Raw genomic sequence first — 17,044 nt, 5'->3', positions numbered from 1 at the left:
AAGGCACCCTAAAACCAAAAGTCTATGAGTTATTCAGTTACCTATAAATATTACCATTCAGTTGTGGTCCCTTCCCTTCCTCCCCCCCGCCCCCCGCATTATTGCTCCTTCTATGAGAAAAACTTTCTAGTATATTTACCAACATCTTGATTCTGAACATTAATAAGGAAATGGTGGCACATTTAATAATTGCAGGTAAAAATGACTGATGGCGTAGATGTTCACTTAAACAATGTGATTTGTGAGAGGGTGTATTTGGGGCATGCTAATAGAATCTTTTGGTCAAAAGATCTCCCCAACAAACTTACTGTTGTGTGCCAGTTCAATTCAGTAAAGATGTTTAAAGTGTCCAAGTCCCTGACTCTGAGTTGCAAAGATTAAATAAATAATTATATTACAAACCAGAGTAAGTGCATAGCAGAAGTGCAAATGCTTTAAGAGAGATCGCACCCAGAAATAACTGGCCCTGTAACCTTGAGCAAGTTAGCAAGTTACTTAACCCCAATTGCTTTAAAAAAAGAGAGAGAGGAGAGAGAGAGAGAGAGATCGAGAGAGAGAGAGAGAGAGAGAGAGAGAGAGAGAGATCGAGAGAGAACGGATGTGGGGCAGTTAGCACAGTGAATAGAGCACTGGTCCTGGAGTCAGTAGGACCTGAGTTTAAATCTGGCCTCACATGCTTGGCTGTGCGACCTTGGGCAAGTCACCTAATCTCAATTGCCTTGCCTTCCCCCCTCCAAAAAGAGAGAGAGAGAGAGAGAGATTACTTTGGCTGATAGAATTAAAGAGAATTTCCTGAAGAAGATGATACAGGAGCTGGAGCTGGAAGACCTAGTCTATCTCCTCTGGAATTCCTCCTCCACAGGGCTGGCTGAGTAATCTCTCTAACTCTTTGTTATGATCATTCACTCCTCTACTCAAAAACTTTAAGTGGCTTCCCATTGCCCACTAAGTAAAATATAAATTCCTCTACTATTTGGTTCACACTTACCTGTCCAGCCTCATTTTCTACAACTCTCTTTCACATATCCTACATTCTAGTGAAACTATCCATCTTCATCTTGCTCTCTTGTGTCTTCCTTTGCTCACATCATTTCCCCTGACTGGAATGGATTCACCCTTTGGGACATCTCCTCCTCTTGAAAGTCCTTAAAGACCTAACAATGCTATCTCCTCCATGAGGCCTTCCCTAACCCACCTGGTCTCACCCTGTTGGACAAAAAGTGATATCTCCTTCCTAAAATGTCTCCTAATAGCTTTCTTGAATTTCATCTTTAAACTTATCTCCTTCTATCTTTCACCATAGTTATTTGAGCCTTTCCTCCCTATCCCACTCAATATACATACACAAATCCATTAGATTGTTGCTTCCTTGAGAGTAGGGCTAGATCTTTTCTATATTTATATTCCCAGTGATTAGCACTTCATACAGGCTTCTAAAATTTAGTCTAAACCTCAAAACTATAAAAATTCAAATATACATAAACAGAATAAAAATATTCATGAATATATTATGTATAATTCATCTTAAATTTGTACATCAATTTTAATAAGAGTAACAAAAACATCCTATTTGCTCCTGTTTCCTTCTATACTCTTTTTCTTATGTATATTTTTAATGTTGCTATCTTTTTTACATAATTGTAAAGTGTGTGTATACTATTGTCCGAATTCAACTTTCTTTCTGCCTCTGCATTCTTCATATGTCTTCCCACATTTCTGTGTGTTTTTTAGAGATGTCATTCCTATGGCACAATGGTGTGTGGTAGTGGATACTGTTAGACCTGGACCAAGAGACCTATGTGCAAATCAGTCATACAGTCATCAAGTATTGAAATGCTTCTAAACATCTAGAAAGGAGAGGGGTGACATTCTCTCACAGTTGTTAAGTAACATTATTCCTTCCTGTAACACTAACCCTGTTTCTAAGGGCAAATCACTTAACCTTGAGGAGCCTCAGTCTCTTCATCCATAAGATGAAGTTAACAGTGCTTGTGTGTCTAATTACCAAGGCTGTGAGGTTCAAAGGAGACAAGATTTGTCAGGAGATTTGTAAACCTTGAGGAACACACACACACACACACATTCTATTTCATTCATATAACTAAAGTTTGTTCCTTTGTTTCCCAATCGTATGAATTATTTCCAGTTTTTCTACTATTATGAAGAATGCTGTTGTGAATATTTCTATTGAAATAAGTATTATCTTCCTGTCAGTAACATCTTTAGACTGTAGGCCTAGGAGTAAGAACATTAATACTTCAAAGGGTAAAAATATTTTTGTTGTTCTTATTGTATAATTCTATATTCCTTTTCCAAAAGATTGCACAGATCCATACTGCTACTGGCAGTGTAATAGCCTGCCTATTTTCTCCACAGTCTATCTAGCATTAAATTTTGTCATTTTTGAATGATACCAATTATTAAGGTAGTATTGGAGAATTGTTCTAAATTGCATTTATTGGGGTGGCTAGGTGGTGCAGTGAGTGGAGCACCGTCCCTGGAGTCAGGAGGACTTGAGTTCAAATCCGGCCTCAGACACTTAACACAAAAACTAGCCATGTGACTTTGGGCAAGTCACTTAACCCCAGTTGCCCTCCCCAGCCCTCCCCCCCCCCCAAATAAATTACATTTATTTGTTGTTGTTTGTCCTTCCTTCTCAGAGTACCATGACATCAGGGAGGTGACACCAGACATTTATATGAGAGTTTTATTAGAGAGTTGAAATAGCTTTTCATTTAGTTATTGATAATATGTGTTTTTTTTTAATTTGAGATCCACCTGGTCATTTCATTTAGTCACTTATCAGTTGGGGAATGGGTCTTGTCCATGTGACATCTATACCAATCTCTTAGTAGATTTCGTAGAAAAGGTTTTTTAAAAGAAATATTTATCACAAAGATTTTTACCTAGTCTGTTTCTTTACTTTTTCTTCTGGATGCAGAAGATTCTGTACTATTGTTTTAATGAAAGGATGCTAGGAGATATCACAGGCGTACATGTGGATTAAGTGATAGGAAGGAGTCAGAAGCACATCTCAGAAAGCAGTAGCTGGATACCTGAGTCTTGGGATTTGGGTTGATTGGATGTACTTTTCCCCCAGAACTAAGAATATTAAGAGAAGAGGAATTGTCTTTTATGATGCAAAACTCTTTGTGTGTGCAATTATTATTTTTATGTGACCAAATCAACTCATTTTTTCTCCTATAATTTCTTATCTTTGTTGAATTGATTGGAATTTTTCTTCCCTCCACAATTACAATAGACATATTATTTCTTTAATCTTAATGATTGTTTTTATAGATTTGCTCAGAATTTATTGTTATTGTGAGGATGGTGAACAGTTTAGCTGAAATGGAATTTGTTGTGCTTTTTTTGTATGAGGTAGCTAGGTAGTATGGTGATAAAACATAGGACTAGAAATCCAGAGAGATCTGAATTCAAATCCTACATGACATTTAGTAACTGGGAAAGTCACTTAACCACTGTCTGCTTCAGTTTTCTCATCTGTAAAGTGGGGATATTAATAATAATATCTACATCCCAGAGTTGGGGTGAGGCTAAAATGAGATAGTATTTGTAAAGTATATTGCAAATATTAAAAGTACTACATAATTCTAACTAATATTGTTATTTTTGCTATACTGTTATCTAAAGTTTAACTGGATAATGAATTATCCAATGTTTGGTTATCTCAGATTAATCACACATTAGACTCTTATTGTATCCTTTGAGTTCTAGTTCTTGATTATTTATTATGTTCCATTGATTTTCTTTTCTATTTTTCTATAATACCAGATATTTATATAGTTAATAATTACTGCTTTATAGCATGCCCTGAGATCTTCCAGAGCAAGTCAGTGTTCTTTTTTTTATTCTTTTTCATTGTTCCCTTTTATATTCTTAATGATCTAGTTAGAAACACATAAGACCATAGTGCCGGCACTGGAGTCAGGAGGACCAGAGTTCAGTTCCGGCCTCAGACACTTAACACACACACACACACACACACACACACACACACACACACACACACACAAACTAGCCATGTAACCTTGGGCAAGTTACTTAACCCCAATTGCCCTCCAAAAGGCAAAAAAAAAAAGAAAAAAGAAAAAGAAACACATAAGACCTAACAAACACATGAAACAGAAAAAAAAACCTAGTCTAAGACTAGCAATTATAAGCAAGATCTAGTGGGACTGGATTTGGAGTCAAGGGACCAAGGTGTGACTCCTGGCTCTAAAACTTACTAGCCATAAATATCACCATCACTTAACTTTTCTGATTTGTTTCTCATCTATAAAACTAGGATTATAGAACTTATGCTAAGATTATGGTAAAGAGAACACTTTTTAAACCTTAAACCACATACATATATAATGCATACAGTAGATAACAAAGGCCTTTTGACCTCTCTGGATGGTGATTGTGGAAAATCTGAGAAACAGGACTCAAAACCTACCACTAACATTTTTGGTTTCTTGTTCTAATAAATCTCTGCTCCTGGAAAAAATTCTTGGGACAGAGTGAGAATCATACCCATGGTGGGGAAGGGGTAACCCACCTCTGGAATATCTTTTTCCCACTCCAATGTCCACCAGTTATAGGCACATTTTGTATCTGAATGTCATTCCTAATTCCAACCCTTAATGACAAGTAGTGTTTATAAGTCACCCTGTCCATGCTGTAGCAGAAGCGTATTTTTCAACCAGGTCTGATAAAGTCTCTCAAGATATCCTAGTGGATGACATGGAGTGGTATGGGCAAGATAGTTTAATTAGGCAGGTTTAGAACTGGTGAGTTATCAGTATTGGAAGAATGTTAGTTAACGAATTGATGTAAAGCTTAGGGAAGTCCCTAGTAGAGTACCCCAGATGTCCTTAATCCAATGTTAACAAAGTATTCCTCTCATAAACTCAGGGTATACTCTCCCATGAAAACACATAGTGTCAGTGAGAAGAGTAGGCATAGAACATACCAGCAAAGAGGAAGGTAAAGAATACATATGGCAAGTCTCTTCATGCTTCTGGCACTGCAATGCCACAATATCCTTTCTTTTCTCATAGTATCTTCATGCTGTGCTCCCCAGGCAGGGTAGCTGGGCTGCCCTGGGTCTATTACTCTCCATGGCTCAATTCCTGACTACCAGGGCTAATTCTCCCTTAAATCCATAGATGACTTTCTTCTCTGTTGCCAGGGGTGGTATTCTTTAAGGCTGTCCCCAACCTCAATCCTCTTTTTATTGCCCCTTGCTGGAGCAGAAATTCTCCATTAGGCAAGTACCAAGTTTAATCCTGCTTTCACACCCTTTAAAACATAAGAAAACTGCTATCATCTCTCATTCTCTGATTCTTCTCCAGGCTAGACATTCTCATTTCTTCAGTCAGTCCTTCATATAGTATGCTTCTGAGGTCCTTCACCCTCCTCATCACCCTACTTTTGACACGCTCCAGATTGTGAATACCCCATCAAAAATTTGGCACACTGAACTAGACATAGTAATCCAATTATGGTCTGACTAAGGTGGAGGAATGATCACCTCCCTTGCTGTGGATACCATATTTTTATTAAAGTAGTCTAAGATTGCATTAGCAACTGACTTACTTTGAATTTGCCTAACAGTTAAAACCCCAGTAAGGTCTTTTTTTCACTTGTATCGCTGTTTAACCACATGTCTTTCTGATCCTTTGATAGTATAAAAATTTGTTTTTTCGCTCAACTGTAGTCCCTTTCATATTGACCTCTATTAATTGTAATCTTGTTAGTTTCAGTACACTATTCTAACCTCTTGAGTTCTTTTGGATCCTATAACTTTGAGCTAGTATATTGGCAATTTCACTAACCATTGTGTCCACTGCAGATTGAATAAGAATTTCATGTGTGTTGTTGATAAAAAATGTTGAACACAGGACTGAGAACAGATCCCTGGGGTGCTCCACTAGAGGCTTCCCTAAGTTTCACATCAATTCATTAATCAATACTTTTCCAAAATTAATAATTAACCAGTTCCAGACCTGCCTAACTGTACTATCTAGCCCACATCCCTCCATATTATCCCCAAGAATATCTCAGGAGGCTTTATCAGACTTGGTTGAAAAATAGACATATTGGATTTACAACTTTTTGACTTACCAGTCTAGTAAACCTGTCAAAAAAGGAAATGAGTTTAATCTTTCATGACTCTTTCTCAACAAACAGACTTAGCCTCACAGACTTGTCCTCGATCACCATTTCATTTCACAAATCATTTCTTTATTAGTGCATTTTAGAATTTTGCCAGGAATTGATGTCAAACTCACTATCCTATAGTTTGAGCCATCTGTCTCTTCTACTACTTGAAAATCAGGGCAGAATTTCTGTGCCTCCAGTCCAGTGGCAACTGTCCCATTCATAGTTCCTTGAAGATCACTGTCAGCGATTTGGCAATCACATCTACAAATCTTTTCAGTAGTTCAGGCAAGGTGAATTGGACTCATTAACAACAAATGAGTGATTGTCCCCGCTACTTGATGCCTTGTTTATTTTAGGTGCTGATTTCCTTTTTTTTTTTTTTTTTTGGCAAATATATATTTATTTATTTTTGCCTTTTTTTTTTGGAGGGCAATTGGGGTTAAGTGACTTGCCCAAGGTCACAAGGCTATTTTTTGTGTTAAGTGTCTGAGGCTGGATCCGAACCCAGGTCCTCTTGACTTCAGGACTGGTACTCTATTCACTGTGCCATCTAGCCGCCCCAAAGGTAGGTTTTTCCTTTTAAAGGATTTTCGTTCTGTCTTTCTCTGCAGATCATTCAATTGGTAGAGGAAAGAGAAGCCAAATGAAAATTGAGTAGTTCCACCTATCTTCCATCATCTGTTATCCCATTTACCCCATGAATCAATACTTCTTCTTACTATTTACATAGCTTTTTTAAAAGGCTATTTTTAGCATTTTTTTAAAAGCCACAGCTGAAACTCTTTTATAAGTCAAGATTTTAATTAGACTACTAATTCCATTAGTCAGATCAAGTATATACCAAGGAAATCCACGTTAGAGGGTAGCATAATCTTGAGAGGATAGTATAACTTTTTTTTAAGTAATGTGGAAGAGGGGGTGGCTACATGGTGTAGTGAATAGAGCACCAGCCCTAGAGTTAGGAAGACCTGAGTTCAAATCCGGCCTCAGACACTTAACACTTACTAGCCATGTGACCTTGGACAAGTCACCTAACCTCAATTGCCTTGCCTTGCCCTGCCCCTCCAAAAAGCAAAAGCAAAAAAACAACAACAAAGTAATGTGGAAGAGGATAGTGAAAGAAGAATGGAAAACTCATTAATGATATTATTTACCCCCTAAAAAGGTATTTGAGAGAATATCAGTATTTACCAATCCACATATCTTTCTTGTCTTAATCAAAGCATTACAAGACTGATGTATGAATGTATCTTTGTTGAAAATATGAGGTGGGAAGATGCAGACTGCTCTCTAGTGCAGACCATATCTTTATAGTCACTCAGTTAACTAAAAGGTACAGCAGATATGAAATCCTCCATATTTATCAGTTTTTGATTTTTAAAAAGAATTTGACTGGGAAGAGCAGGTTTAAAGCATCTTCTATTATGCATATGTTAAGATCATATGAAATTACTTGATAAATACGACCACATAGGTATTGCTATTCAGCAACTTTGTGATTATTAATAAGGCATAAAACAAGAAGTTATATGCTTGCCAAAGCTAATCACCATCATCATGGAATATATCCTACATAAAGTTGGAATGGAAAGTGTTTAGTATGATGACGGTCCCACAGATATTCCTGTTTTGCAGGTGACATTGTATTGATTATGTCAAGCCTAAAACATCACCGGGTCTCCTTCATTTACATCCATGACTATTTAAAAGAGATTGGTTGCCCTAACAATCTATATAGAAAAAATTAAATGGATGAAAAAATGCCTACTAGCAACACTGTAATGCATCTGGATTATGAAACTTTGAGTTATTACACAGCATAGATATTTAGGGCAAATGCTATAGATGAACAGTTACTTGAGTTCACAGTTTTGTAGGATTATGAATATTGGAATATCAAAATCTCCAAAGAAGCAAATTTGCAAGTGATCCAAATGGTAATGTAGACATACATACTAGGCATGCATTGGAGCCATTCATTTCAGCAATTTCAATAAGGCATCTCTGGGTGAGTTTGTTGAGTTTTCAAATGAAAAGGAGACAATCAGGTTCTTCAACCCATTTCAGTTCCCACATTTGTAGGCAAAGGATTCTTCAAATAAGTGATTGTGTGGTAACTCAGCATCAGCAGTAGAAAAGGAAAAGGCAGAAATTCCATGAATAAGACTAATGTGTTTAAATGAGATTTATTAGAGTATATTCTGTACAGCTAACTGGAAATGCAAGAGGGATGCTGTGGTCCTCCAAATCTGAATGCAGATTGGGGTGGTATAAGGTAGTTCTGAAGATGGGTTCTCAATTTTCTCTTTCCATACAGAAAAAGGCTTGTTTCTGATGTGTTTTTAGAAATATCTACCTCTTTTTCAGAGGTTCCATGATGTTGATTGGTGGGGAGGAAGGTATTATCTCTTACCTCCACTTCACAAACCACACTCTGGAATCTTTGGCTGTAGAAATCAGCTGAGGAAAATGAGAATATGGAACTGGAATGTTTCCAGTTTACTTGGGGATGGGGAAAGAGGGATGTGGCAGATCTTATCTATGATCCAGGGTACTGTGAGGCTAGAGGAGATGAAAAGGAGAGAAGATAGATCTACATTTAAAAATAAAATAAATTTTTAAAAAAGAATATATCTCACTAATTTGGATTTTGGCTATAATCTCTCTTGGTAGCCATTGACTGCACTCTTAACCCTGGCTTAGCCAACCTTCCAAAGCTCATGTTGGTCAATAAGAGGACAAGGAGAGAGAATTTAGATTGAGATTCATTGCAACCTATTCCCATGCCTGAAAAAAACACCTTAAAATGCTAATCTTGCCAATTGGCTTTGCGGCTTACTGGCTATATGACAGTGTGTTCATCTGTTTAGAAAATTGATAATAGCAATTTACTTCTTACATCACCTAATAGTTGTAAACTTTACCTGAAAAAAAATATACATAAAGTGTCTGTAACTGCAAAGTTCTCTAAAGAAGTAAATTATCATTATTTCTCTTACTTTTAATAATATTATTATTGGACTGAGCCATTTGTTACCATATTTTCTGAAGAATTAAAATTGTGGGCCCCCTAAAGAACAATGAGAGATCCATGGAACCTATGATCAGGCTGCAACAATTACCAGTGAAGAATTTCATAAGAGAAATAGACCATCAGATGCATGAACAACAACAAAAAAACCAACTAATTATGTAGTGAGATAACCAATGGTTGGCCATGCTGTTTCAATGGTCATGGACATAACGATGTCAAGAGATATAGGGGAAACTAGGTGGCAATGTATAGAGAGTCAGGCTTAGAGTCAGGAAGACCTAAATTCAAATCTGACCTCAGATATTTATTAGCTGTGTGAGCCTGGGAGAGTCAACCTCTGTTTGCTTCACGTTTCTCATCTGTAAAATGTTGATAACAATATCCCCTGCCTCCCAAGAGTATTATGAGGATCAAATGAGATAATGTTTGCAAAGTTCTTTGTACAGGGGCAGCTAGTTGGCGCAGTGAATAGAGCACCAACCCTGAAGTCAGGAGGACCTATGTTCAAATCTGGCCTCAGACACTTGACACTTAACTAGCTATGTGACTTTGGGCAAGTCACTTAACTCCAATTGCCTTGCCTTCCCCCCTCCAAAAAAAAAGTTCTTAGTACAAAAGTTTAGTACAAAAGCTAAGCACTTTCCTTGGCACATAGTAAGCATTATATAAATGTTAACTATGATTACCATTATTATTAGGAAGGTCCTCAGCACATTGGGTGGCCCTCTTTGAAAGATCTTTGGGAAGTTATGGACAAAATTTACTCAGGATGGGAAGGCATTAATGGGCTATGATCTGTACCTTTAGAGAGAGTCACCATGTTGATGAGATCACATCCTTAAATGCATCAAAGTATTATTTGTTTTTGCTGTTATTACTATTATTTTTGTTATCCTTGCAACACGATGGTTATTGTATGCAAATCCAAGACTGGTTCTCATAGAGAGCTAAAGTCCTAGTAACAAGAAAACCCAGGACTTACCATATTGTGATGATTTTTGTTGTCACCATCATCATTATTAATACCAAAGGTCTGAATTCCTGACCTTCTCTTTTGTGATTCATATATAGTTGTGTTGTGTGACTTCATTTTGTGGCTTTATCTCTGTCATTTGGAACATGACTAAAGAAAGCACATCTTTTTCTAAGTAGATACATTTTAGAAATTTTTGAAATTATAGAATTAGTAAAATGTATCCTTATTCACTTTGTGGAATCTGAATGAAACCCTGAAGTTAGCAAATTATACCACATTTGACAAATATGTCTTTAGCATCTACTATGTTCAAGAAGGCTCTATAACTCTTTTAAGATGGAGACCTTATCTTCCTAGAGCCTACAGTCTATCAAGGAAACCAGACACAAAACCAGATACAAATCTATGATATTCAGTATTATGTAAGTGCATTAAAGAGGTATTTCTAAAAAGTTCTTTATGAAGTGGTAGGTCTCTACCAGCTGGGGATAAGTAAGGGCTGAACATCACAGAAAACATCATGGCCATGGTATCATTCGAATTGAGGATAATTTAAATTTACATCACTTCTCTTCATGTCCTCTCTATCCCCCCCCAAAAAAAAACTGGCCTACTCTCTGTTTCCCGAATTTTACATGCCTCTTCCCATTCCTCTCTCTTTGCACAAGCTGTCCCCCAGATCTGGAATGTGCTCTCTCCTCAGTTCTCCACTTTGATCAGCTGGAGAGAATTCAGAAGAAGATAAGGAGAGTTGTGTAGAGACTCAAGATCATATTATATGATGATACATTGGAAGAACTAGGATTGTTTAGCCTGGAGAAAAGAAGACTTAGGGAGACTATGGTAGTTGTTTTCATGTATTCGATGGACTGTCCATAAAAAGGGATTAGACTAGTCCTGCTGGGCTTCAGAAGGCGGAACCAAGAAGAATGCATAGAAGTATCAAGTGGCTTGTTTTAAGGGAAAACTTCTTAATAAATAGAGCTAGTCAAAAGTGGAGTGGAGTGAAGAACAGTGCCTCAGGGGATCATGTTTTCTTTCCCTAGAGATCTTTAAGCAAAGGCCGGCTGATCTCTTTTTAGGAATGATGTAGAGGGTCTTCTTGTTCAGATATTACTAAAATAGATGGCCTCTGGTGTCCCTTCTGAACCTGAGATTCTGTGATTCTGAGTTAGGTTTTAAAGGATGGATGGGAACTCAACCCAAAGTGTGATGACATGCAGTGTTACATAATAGCTAAGCACAGCTAGGTGGTGCCATAGTGTACAGAGCACCCAGCCTGGACTCAGGAAGACTCACCTCCCTGAGTTCAAATCCAACCTCACACATTTACTAGTTGTGTGACCCTGGGCAAGTCTCTTAACCCTCTTGGCCTCAGTTTCCTAATCTGTAAAATGAACTGGAGAAGGAAATGGAAAGTCTTTACCAAGAAAACCCCAGATGGGGTCACGATTGAGATGATGGAATAGCAACAAAAAACTGGCGAAGTGTGATAGTGTGGGCAGAGCATATGAATCATGGTACGGAAGATCCTGGATTTTGGAAAGTGCTGTAGTAGAAAAGTGAACTGGCAGATAGTAACAAAAATCCCAATAGGCATAATGCCCACTGGTGTACTACAGTGTTGAGCATGCCACAGAGACATGTTCTATCTTTCTCACCAAAAGTTTTAAATTTATTTTCATTGTTGCAGAGGGGTCAATGGTTGCCCTTGATGCTTTTAATTAAGAAGACTAGAGGAGTATAGAATAGTGTAGTATTTGGACTCAGAGAATCTGGATTTAATTCTTGGTTTTGTAATTTACCTGCTATGTGACCTTGGGCAAGTCATTTTGCTGATCTTGCTGATCCCCAGTTTCCTTTTCTGTAAAGTGAGGATATTAATATTTGTACTACCTACCTTGTGGAGTTGTGAGGAAAATACCCTTAAACCTTAGGGTGTTTTATAAATGGTATTATAGTTACTTTATTGGAAACTTAGCTCTGATTTTCATAGAAAATTGGGAAATAACATTTGCTTTACAGAAATTCACTTTGTAGCTACGTTTCTAGGAACATGACTCTTCCTTAAAATGAAGGTATAAGTAGTTTTCTCCCCGGGCCATGCGTCCCACTGTAAGAACCTCAGCTTGATAGGAGTTTGGTTTGATTTTTCTCAGGTCTGATCCATAAAGCCTACCATTACCATAGCCCTTCTTTCTTTTTATAAGTTTCATTCATCTTTAAATCTTGGCTCAAGGTATGAGGCCCCCTACCCTTTTTTGCCTTTTTTGCCTTAACCTGACTCCTTTGGCTGAGATTTATCCCCACCCAAGTTACTGGTTGCACCACTGCCACTTTCCTTAGGTTCCCAAACTAATTCAGACTTTTACTTTCTCTTATTCACCCCTAGACCCCTTCTTAAATAAAGACCCCAAGAGTCTTTACTTGAGACTCCAAAACTCTATTCACAAGGAAATAGGTCATGTAGATTCACAAATAATATCCAGAAACAGATTATTTGTAGATGCAAGGGTAATCAAAAGTATACATAAAGAATTCTAGCCAATCCAAACTTGCAAAGTGTTTCCCTTGGACCTAGCTTCCCTGGGCCCAGCCTGGTGATTCTTTGAAGCCCATTTTCTTTTATTTTTACTAACTACATGTAAAAATAATTTTCAACATTTGTTTTTTAAAACTATGAAACAAGTCTGTTGAATTTGTTAACTTAAAAAAAGTTGTACATAATAGTGCTTCAGTTTCATATACAGTCCCCTTTTTCTATTCTTTATATATGAAAATGTTCATATTTATGTAGTATTTGTCAAGTTCAGAATAATAAAAAGTAGAAAAAAACTTGAAAGGTAGATTACCTGTGGACACCAAAGTCTTCCAGATGTTCCTCTTTTCAGGAGACTTTTTGTCCCGTTTGCATTAAACCCCATAACACTTCAGAACTTCCTGGAAGAAGTCTATAATTCCTCAAACATTTGACCTGACCATTCACACTGGAAGGACCAAATAGATGACAAGTATCTATTGACTACATGCCATGCATTTGGATAGACAGCCTATAAAACCTGCCCATCAGTATGAATATCTGGAGTAGACAATATAAATGGACAATGAGTTGAGTCCAGAATTAAACAGAAGAGGAGAGCAGGACCAATTATTCCCTTTATCAAGCTTCTTCCAGAAACAAATTCATATCTTTTTACTAAAATAAGTCCAATCAGTCATACTGTATACCTGAAAGGCACATGAAACACAACAGTATCCAACAAATCACCAAAAAAAATATTGTACAAGGGCTGGAGGGCTACATAGTAGATATGACCAGGTTGCAACATAAAACCATTAAGAACTTCAAAGAAAAAAATTGAAATAAGAGACATTATCAAGGCTAGTCAAGGGTCGAAGCACAGAGAGGACAAATGGACAGCCTGAGTACTCCACAGACATCTTCATGATCTCAGGAGAAAGTGAGAAAGATCTGCAGCATATCAGGTGGAAAGACTTACGGGGAGACACGGGTATCAGTCTCACAAGATGGTTTGTAATTTGCTTCACTGGAGGAAACATTGAAATGAATGTGATCACAGCTCCATTTGTGTATGTTGTATTATGAGTATTACTGTGACACTGTGGCATCTTCATGGATAGCACACAACCTGAAAACAGCAAGACCTGGGTTCAAATCCTGCTTCTGATGCCAACTCATTTTATGAACATGAGCAATTCACCCTCTCTAAAACTGTCAGTGCCCTAATACTTAGTTACTCATACTATGAGATCATAGATCTTTGATGCATTAACTGTTTAAACTCCATGTAAGAGTATAGATTATTTTATCTAAACTTTGTTTCTTCTCTAGTACTTAGGATGGAAATGAGCATTTATCAAGCACTTATTATATGCCAGACTCATGGTAAATGCTATTTGGTCCTCACAGCAACCCTTGAGAGGCAGGTGCTATTATTATCTCCATTTTACAATTGAGGAAACTAAGGCAGATAGAGGTTAAGATACTTGCCCAGGGTCATGCAACTAGCGTGTGAGGGTAGATCTGAATTCAGATCTTCCTTATTCCAAGCACTGCACTTTATTTATTGTACCATCTAGCTGCCTCTGTGTTTTTGTATATAGTAGCCATTACATATCCATATTTGCTGAATTGAATGGGTGTAAATCTTTTTGCCTCATGATACCCCTAGTACCTGAAAACTACTGGGACCTGACAAGGTAATTTATTTACTAACCAATAATCTAAAAGAGTTCATTGGCTTAATCCATAGGTCAATCTCCTTACCATCACTCCTTGTTTCTGCTGGTAAAATCAGACCCCATGTTCCAGGCACACTCCAGTGACTTTATTTCTGTTGTATCTTTCACACTATAAGGAAACCTTGTTTTGGACCATTAGAAGGAATACCCAGAATCCTTGTATTCTATTCTCAGATCTGCTTAGTCACTGTATAACTTCAAAGTCATCCTTTTTCCTCGGCCTTGGTTCCCCTCTTTGTAAAATTAGGTCTGTGTATGGTAGAGTGAAAAGAGTGTTGAAATGGGAGTACGAAGACCTGAGTTCTAGGACTAACTAACTCTGCATGAACTCACTGGACAAGTTACTTCAACCTCTGAGACCCATTTCTTTCTATAAGATGAAGATGTGGATTGAAGAGAGGCAATTTGGTGTAGTAGATAGAGTCCTGCAATTGGAATCAGGAAGACCTGAGTATGAATCTTGTGTCTGATAGTGATACCTATTAGCTGGGTGACCCTGGGTAAATCATTTCACCATTCTGTTTCCTCCTCTGTAAAAGTGACTGCTTGACAGGGTTCCTGCCAGACCTGGGGGGGATTATGTGTGTAAAATTTTTTTGCAAACTTTAGAGCCATATATGTATATGTTACGATTATTATAAATTATCACTAAAGTCCTGTTCAATGCTAAAATCCCACAGTTCTGTGACTTGCCATTCCACTTCCCACTCCCACCCCCAGGATCCTGTGAAAATTGTCTATTTTCAAAATGCTTTGAGATACTACAGAAGTTGAAGGAATTGGGACATCCAACAAGGCTTCCAAAGCTATGCATGCCTTCTTTCCATCTCCAGATCCAAAAACTGGGGACCCCAAATAAAAAGTTTACTCCGGTCTAAATTAGTCATGTTCAAGGAGGCAATTATAAAAATTGTATATAAAGGCCTGATGAAGGAAAATGCTATCCACATCCAAATAAAGAAATGATAGATTCTGAATGCAGATCAAAGCAAAGTTTTTCACTTACTTTATTCATTTTTGTAGGTTTTTTTCCTTTTGATCTATTTCTTCTTACACAACTATGACTAATATGGAAATGTGTTTTACATGATAGCACGTGCATAACCTATATCAAATTGCCTACCATTTTCAGAAGAAGGGAGGGGAGAGAGGGAGAGAGATAAATCTGGAATGCAAAATCTTGTAAAAGCGAATGCTAAAAATTGTTTTGACATGTAATTGGGAAAAAATAAAATACTATTAAAAAGAAAAAAAAAGGATCCTAGTTGGTATAGAACTTGGTTCCTAGGCCTGCCCTGGAACAAACTAGGAACCTTTTATATTTGCTCTGGGACTGAGCCAAAGAAAGTTCTGGCTCAGTAATGATGCCAGTGTCTTCTTTCCAACATTAGCCATGATCCTGGGCTGTGCTGTCATGACTAGGGGAGCCAACCTAGCCTTTCTGGGAGTAGGTAAAGCTTTCACATAGACCCTCATCTGACAATATTGCAAAGTCTATCTGCACCACCTCTCTGTCTGTTTCCTTTTCCCTGTTTTTCTGAGTCTTCTCTCCCCTGGGACCCAGGCCTCTCACACTGCCCTGAGCCGCTCCTTTCAGAAAGGAAAGCTCTTTGGAATGTTCACTAGGCTTGATGTCAGAATTCCTGGCCTTAAGGCCTACCTGTACCCCTTCAAATGCTATGCTAGACCAGTGATTTATGGCAGTTCTTAATGAGGAAACTCCCTCCACCAATGGAGATTGGCACTTGTTCTAAAAGCTACATTTTTAGTGACTTGCCCAGGATCACACAGTCAGGATGTGTCAGAGGCAGGACTCAAACTCAGGACTTCCTGGCTTACAGCTGGCTCTGTCTTCTCCACCACAGCTGGTTACTAAACTTTGTGAACTCAAACAAGTCTCAGGGCCTCAGGTTTCCTCATTCACTAATTAGTTCTAATTAGGGATGATAATCCTTCACACAGGGTTGATGTCAGGCTCAAATGACCCTGAAAATTAAATTCCAGTTTCCTGCCATCACCGATTAATTTATATTGAGGTGCTAGGGATCAACGTGGTGCCCTTGCCAGGAGCACTGGTACTCTAAAAGAGGATCACCCCTAAATGAGTGCAGGAAGATGTAATGGTGGCAGGGCAACAATTAAGATACTTGAGGGGCGGCTACGTGGCACAGTGAATAGAGCACCAGCCCTGGAGTCAGGAGGACCTCGGTTCGGATCTGACCTCAGACACAACACACACACACACACAAACCTAGCCGTGTGACCTTGGGCAAGTCACTTAACCTCAACTGCCCTCCAAAAAGCAAAAAAAAAAAAAAAAAAGATACTTGAGGGGCTGGGACAGATCTTTCTGTTGTTACTGTTCAGTCATTTCAGTTGAGTTCAATTTTACTCTTTGTGACCCTATTCAAGGTTTTCCTGGCAAATATACTGGAGTGGTTGGCCATTTCTTTCTCTAGTTCATTTTACAGATGAAGAAACTGAAGCAAACAGGGTTAAGTGACTTACCTAGGGCCACATGACTAGCAAGTGTCTGAGGTTAGATTTGAACTCAGGTCTTCCTGACTGCAGGCCCAGGTGTTCTATCTACTGCACCCCCT

General features: G+C 38.1%; 2 protein-coding genes across 8 annotated transcripts in view; both read left to right on the top strand.

The window, feature by feature from the left end:
* PLEKHB2 (pleckstrin homology domain containing B2) overlaps positions 1-17,044 on the top strand; it is a 457,251-nt gene that overhangs the window by 202,183 nt on the left and 238,024 nt on the right. The window lies entirely within an intron of this gene.
* The window catches only part of ARHGEF4 (Rho guanine nucleotide exchange factor 4), a 533,634-nt gene that overhangs the window by 459,725 nt on the left and 56,865 nt on the right, over positions 1-17,044 (top strand). The window lies entirely within an intron of this gene.

The sequence above is a fragment of the Petaurus breviceps genome, unplaced genomic scaffold (assembly GCF_028583685.1).
Source record: "Petaurus breviceps papuanus isolate PSGF00001 unplaced genomic scaffold, PetGlider_PUasm1.0 90556, whole genome shotgun sequence".
Classification (NCBI taxonomy): Eukaryota; Metazoa; Chordata; class Mammalia; order Diprotodontia; family Petauridae; genus Petaurus; species Petaurus breviceps.
Note: the sequence above shows the minus strand (reverse complement) of the source record. Positions and strands in the feature narration are given on the sequence as shown.